Genomic DNA, 7,085 nt, shown 5'->3' on the forward strand with positions numbered 1-7,085 from the left:
TGCTGGTTTTTCAAATATCACACAGCCTCCAAAATGTACATTGGTGCATCAGACTGTAATTTCATGAACAGCCAATCATCAAACACAGCAGTAAATCATGAGGTATATTTGTGTATGTAAAGTCTATTCAAATGATCGACATGTTCCCATGCTCCTGTGTGAGAAGTGTGAAGAGACCTGATCTGCTGGAGATGCACATTCCTCCACACTGTTGACAATGACTTATCATAACAGGGATCTAGTGAACAAGACTGAGCAGCACGCACACACACACACACACACACACACACACACACACACACACACACACACACACACACACACACACACACACACACACACACACACACACACTAGCTCCATCTGTCCAGCTCAGTTTGAGGTGACAGGATGAGGTAATGCTGTGACATTGGTGTGACCTCTTCATAATAAACCTGTTTATCAGATTTCTTCCTCTGAACACAGTGAATTTCTGTGATGTTCTGCTGTGACCGAAGCAGACGTCTGTCGCGTCCCCACAAGTGAAAGCTGAGCCGGCGTTTGAGCTGCTCATTATCAAAATGTGTGAAGCTGAGCGAAGCTGCAGATTCAAGATTCAATTTCTTCATTTATTTATCATCAGCCCTCCTCCCTCTGCTTCTAACAGATGAGCTGCTGAGATAATTATCTGCTACAGAGTCACCAGAGGAGGTGGGAGAGCCGGCGGAGGGCAGACCTCTCACCTCATCCGGTGATGTCAGAAAACACATGATCCGGAGGTCGGCTCAAAGCCACACCTGTCGACAGGTGAGAGAGAAGCTATCTGAGTGGACGGGGGGGCAGACCAGAGCTCACTGTTAACTTATCAGATTGACGTTGTGATGCTGGCTGTGTGCTGATTGGATGATAGAGATGCTGGGTGTGAGCAATCAGCGATAAAATGAAAAAGAGGCTCAGCTCATATTCATGTTCAAAACTACAGTTAACATATCTCTGATAAAAACAACCTTTTATCTGACCTGTAGTTCAATCCTCATGATGGATGTTTATGAAAATCTAACAAGAAACGATTTAGTTTATTCACAACAGTCACTGTCATTTGCATTGTGGACATACCCTGTAGATAGGTTTTACATGAATGTGCGTTTCATGGTAATATCATCTACCTGAAGAAGAAGTGTTTAGCTCTTTATTCAGCACTCAACAACAAGTGAGAAAACCAGTATCCCCAGTTTATTCACTTCAATCTCATTATGACGCAGTGATAATGAGTCACCAGCAGTGACTCAAACTCAGAGCTGCTGTAGCACAGCAATGAACGACTGATGTGCTATAACATCTCTGACCCAGTTTTAGATCTTTTTTAACTTTTTGCAATTAGATTTCCTCCCTGGAAAGAATCACAGATAATCATACTACACTTAAACAATGTGCACATTCACCACATACACCTCGTTAGGTCAACTACAAAGTTATGATTGATGATTATCACAGCATGCACGCACACACACACATTAACACAACGACTGAGGTTGTTCAGTCCTGCAGTGGGTTCGATGTCGAGGTTGTGAGGTTGTTTTCAGGTTGTTGAAGAGGGAGAGAGGAGCGACCTGGTTCTACTGCAGGAGTGAGACACAAGGTGGCACATCTCATTTACATCCTTATCACAACTGCACAGGTATAGATTACCTGTCAGAGTGTGTGTGTGTGTGTGTGTGTGTGTGTGTGTGTGTGTGTGTGTGTGTGTGTGTGTGTGTGTGAGTGTGTGTGTGTGTGGGGGGAGAGAGAGAGAGAGAGAGAGGGATAGTCTCAGAGCTCTGTGTACACCTTATCTGGTGGCGTCATGCCGTCTCTCTATTGCATGGCTGCACTCAGGTTACAGTGTGCAACAACCCCCCACACACACACACACACACACACACACACACATTGTCTGTCCTCATTGCAGGACAGTAAAAACAATGTCGATGATGCTGTGGTATGCTGGACTTCATCACAGGTGGCATCGACCATGTATTGACATCAGGACGTGTTTTTTTCACGTGTCTTGAGATAATTGCCACATTCCAATGTCATGAACACCGGTTTATCCTGCTCTCTTGTCATTTACTGGATGTTAAAAAGTTACTTCCTGGTTAAAATTCCATGCAAGTGATCGGGTAAAATATCCACTTTTCTCTTGCTGTACGAAGAGAGCTTATTTTAAGTAAATACAAGGCTTCAGCTTAATTTCATCTGAGAGTGACTTTCATTTTAAAAACCCAGTTTCTTTGGAAGGTTCTAGATTTCATTAAGATTCTTGAAGCTTTTTCTCTGTACAGGCTGGTGAGTTTTTCCTGATACATTAAACGTATGTTATGAAGGAATCTCTTAATGTAAAGAACAGTTGGAACGATCACAGCAATCACACGAGCACCTGAGCTTCAGAACAATGTGAACCAGAAGACAGAAGGTTTCAGTGTAAACACAAAAAACAGTAAAGAGGGGAAGCTGCTATGTGACTAGTGTGTGTTCACTCCTGTACAGATGGAGAAGCGTGATCCAGCCTCACTTTAGACGACATCACATCCATCCTGCACTGAATCTACTGTAAAATAAAACAGGGTTAAACTGTTCGTCGTCATCATAAGTGGTGATTTTAAAAATGATGAAAATTGTGCTTTGCATATATTTAATATAGAGAAAAAGGAAGATGGAGATGATGATAAGAAATGTAAATAAAAAATAATATAACAATAATAATATATTATAATAAGAAACCAAATTGACCAAATTAAATGTATGGATTTTTAGAAGAAACACTTAACATCATATTATTTATCCAAGTAATTTACAGTATTCATAATAAACATTAAAGCATTTTACAGTCTTGACTCTTGTTAACATTCATTATCTCGACATCTAACTGTTGACCACGTGTCAGCCAAAGTCTGTTTGTCTGTCTGAGGATGTTCGCCTGGGCATGTACCAGGGAGAGACCCACCCCCTACTCCCTCCTCCTCCAAACAAGGGGGTGTGTGTACAAATCTGCTGCTGTGTGTGTGTGTGTGTGTGTGTGTGTGTGTGTGTGTGTGTGTGTGTGTGTGGGGGGGTCGAGACAAGCTGCCATTTCCAGCCGATTAAACAGCCTCCGACCCCTCAGCTCAGCTGTGCCGCCCCTGTCTCATGCCCTGCAGCTAAAGGGTGTGCCCAGGAGACAATGATCTGAGGGTCAGGGGTCGAGACGGCGGGGGTGTCTGAAGTCATTTGGGATGCTAATGATATGCAGGGATTTCAGACTATAGGCTGTAAAAGCTGTGAACAATCGCACTGCTGTTGTGACGTGCAGCTTTACTGCAGGTTTCTCTCATGAAGAACGTGTTGTAATTCTCCTGGGACGCTCCTGCAGCCGGAACACGAGGCTGAGAGGTGTCAACGTTACATTGTAGAATTAAAAAGCACGAGTAAAAAAAGAAATGTGCTGGAGTACAAGAAATATTTTGTGTTAAAAAGTAAATTTTTCCTTTTAGAAATGCATCTGAAAATGATTCATTAAGTGTCCAACATATGTCAGTAACACTTCAAATGGGTTTAATGACTGACTGCGAACTGGGATTAAACGATTTGTCATAAACGGATTCCAGTGTTGACAAAACATTCACTAATCCTGGATTATAATTTACCACGTTTGAGTTTTGGAAATCTATCCCGAACGCCATCAAAGTGATTTCCACTGCAGCTTCAAGTGCATCAAAACACTGGCTGCGTATTGGGAAACGAATACACACATATCTCCTGAGGGCTTGAATAGATCTGCATTGCCAACCACTTAAAATCAATGTGATGTTAGACCTGATGACATTCAGGGGAAAACAACACATGTTATACTGAGTGATAAAATCACACATGCCATCAATGACAATTTGAAAAAATGCATTTTATAATAAATGTTAGGTAGAGTAATACATCTGAATTCACCTTCATGACGTTTTGGCACCACGCGTCTTCTCATTAAAATTGGGATTTGTTTCTCATAAATTATGCAAGACAATCTGCCAAATAACAGCCACATTCCACCTGAACATGTGCAGCTACAACAAATATATTCACTGGACTGAATTCTTTTTAAATTCTATGTATTTCTGTTCTTTTCTTAAAATTCATAATCTTCATGTAACCTATGTTCAAGTGGTCAATGTTCAAATGATGCTTATAACAGAATTTGATCATATTTTTACAGTCAAAGTGCACGAGACATAGTTGTAGTCGATGCTAAGATCAGAATTTGTAGTTTGAAAACTTGGTTGCTTTTTGCACAAAGCAACAAAAGTAGTTACATGTCACTGTTGTTAGTTAGAGTTTCAACAGCTGACGTATTCTTTCAGTTTGTTTCTCTTATTCCTCTTAATTCAGTCGTCTTATAAAATCTTAACGCATCGACTAATAAATAATCCACCAGACTCACACTTTACACCCTGAAGACATTTGGACATTCTTTGCATTGAAAGCTTCGACAGCTGATTGAGGTGACGGGGGAAATCCCTGGCATTTTAATCCTCAACGTGTTGTTGACACTCCGGTGTAACATGAGGGTCACTCACATGGATCCAGTCAGAGCTACAGTTTCAGTCCATTATTTATTTTTGGTGTTACTGGATTAATGAGCTGAATTAATAATGGTAAACAATAGTGATAGAAAAATAAAGGCAGAATGAATTGATCCTTCCAACCAAAGGAAGACAGATTCCTGCATCTTAACATGAATCCGAGCAAATTGAAATGACAACTGTCAGCAGTGATTACAGCTACTAATGGTTTTGACACTGTCTCAATGAATGTGTTATAAACAGTGACACTAAGTGCTGACTCAGCTCCACAGGATCTGATTGTGATGCAGCTGCTGCAGATGTGTCAGCTTGGAGGAAGGCCAACTGAGGGCGTGAGGAGGAGGAGGGGTGTGTGTTTGTGTGTGTGTGTTGGGGGCGGGGGTTCCTGTGTGAGATGGTGAGGAAGTGTGTGTCAAGATAAAGAAATAGAGGGGGCTGAGGCACATTAACTGTAAACTTTACACTAAAGTTTGCAGAGACAGACATGCAGATGGACATCAACACAGCGAGAAGGAAATGCATTGTTGTTATTTATAGTGGTGCATAAAGTCTATGATTTTATTTAACAAAATAAAAACAACGAAAGAGACAGGGAGGTGGAGAGAGGACACAGACAGCAGCATCCTGTCAGGGAGCATGTCAGCACTTGTTGTGGCAGGAGTTTGCTTAAAGAAGTCAAGCTAACCAGACAACACTGTGATTCCGGCTTCAAAATAAAAGCATCTAGTTAGTGGAGTCGAACAGATTCACGTCACCAGGGAGAAAAGAAAGAAGTTGATAAAACTCACTGTGCACTGGTGCATGGGAAATAAATCATAAAGAAGTATCTTGTGAGAGGACAGTGGACTTAACATGGCTCTGGTTAGTATATTGTTAATTTGGGCTGTGAATACATTACAAGTTTCATATTTTTGTTTTCACAGGACATTTCCACACATTAAAATACATTATTGTACATATGATCTTATTTTAAACTAATAATCTGACCAAATATATGCAAATGTTCTCATCTATGGCATTGATGACTCTGCTAAACAGCTAAATGAAAGAGTGAGTGAGTTTAAAATAAAGATATGTCTGTTTTACACACAGGTTGTGTCCAGCAAGTCTGTTCTGTACTCTACATATTAATACTTACTTATACTTCTCTGTGTTAATAAATGAATGCATTATGTCCTGTCTTCAGTTAAAACCATTTTATGTCTTTCTCACAGTGCATGGCTGCACTCAGGTTACAGTGTGCAACAACCCCCCCAACACACACACACACACACACACACACACACACACACACACACACACACACACACACACACACACACATTGTCTGTCCTCATTGCAGGACAGTAAAAACAATGTCGATGATGCTGTGGTATCAAAACCCAAGTGGACAGGTGACTTCATCACAGGTGGCATCGACCATGTATTGACATCAGGACGTGTTTTTTTCACGTGTCTTGAGATAATTGCCACATTCCAATGTCATGAACACCGGTTTATCCTGCTCTCTTGTCATTTACTCGATGTTAAAAAGTCACTCCCTAGTTTAAATTCCATGTAAGTGATCGGGGGGAAAGTCAACTTTTCTCTTGCTGTACGAAGAGAGCTTATTTTAAGTAAATACAAGGCTTCAGCTTAATTTCATCTGAGAGTGACTTTCATTTTAAAAACCCAGTTTCTTTGGAAGGTTCTAGATTTCATTAAGATTCTTGAAGCTTTTTCTCTGTACAGACTGGTGAGTTTTTCCTGATCATATACATTAAACGTATGTTATGAAGGAATCTCTTAATGTAAAGAACAGTTGGAACGATCACAGCAATCACACGAGCACCTGAGCTTCAGAACAATGTGAACCAGAAGACAGAAGGTTTCAGTGTAAACACAAAAAACAGTAAAGAGGGGAAGCTGCTATGTGACTAGTGTGTGTTCACTCCTGTACAGATGGAGAAGCGTGATCCAGCCTCACTTTAGACGACTAACAGTCCAGACGTTAGACATCACATCCATCCTGCACTGAATCTACTGTAAAATAAAACAGGGTTAAACTGTTCGTCGTCATCATAAGTGATGATTTTAAAAATGATGAAAATTGTGCTTTGCAACTCTCAGTTTCCAAAATGATTAAATAATATTGAGAAAAAGAAAGATGGAGATGATGATAAGAAAAGTAAATAAAAAATAATATAACAATAATAATATAATATCATAAGAAACTATTTGTGACAGACATAAATTTACCAAATTAAATGTATGGATTGTAGACGAAACACTTAACATCATATTATTTATTCAGACAGCAGCATCCTGTCAGGGAGCATGTCAGCACTTGTTGTGTTAATTAACCATAAAAATATAAAATTGTATTCAAACATATTGAAAACTTTCCTTCATCTGTAAAATGTAAACACGTCCTGAAGACAAAGGCGAGAAGTGAAACATTTCCATTGTGGTTCAATTTCTGGGTTCAGGTTTTTTTTATTGTGGAAATCCCCAGCGGATGTCAGGTGCAGTTCCGCTGGC

The sequence above is a fragment of the Hippoglossus stenolepis genome, chromosome 4 (assembly GCF_022539355.2).
Source record: "Hippoglossus stenolepis isolate QCI-W04-F060 chromosome 4, HSTE1.2, whole genome shotgun sequence".
NCBI classification, from domain to species: domain Eukaryota; kingdom Metazoa; phylum Chordata; class Actinopteri; order Pleuronectiformes; family Pleuronectidae; genus Hippoglossus; species Hippoglossus stenolepis.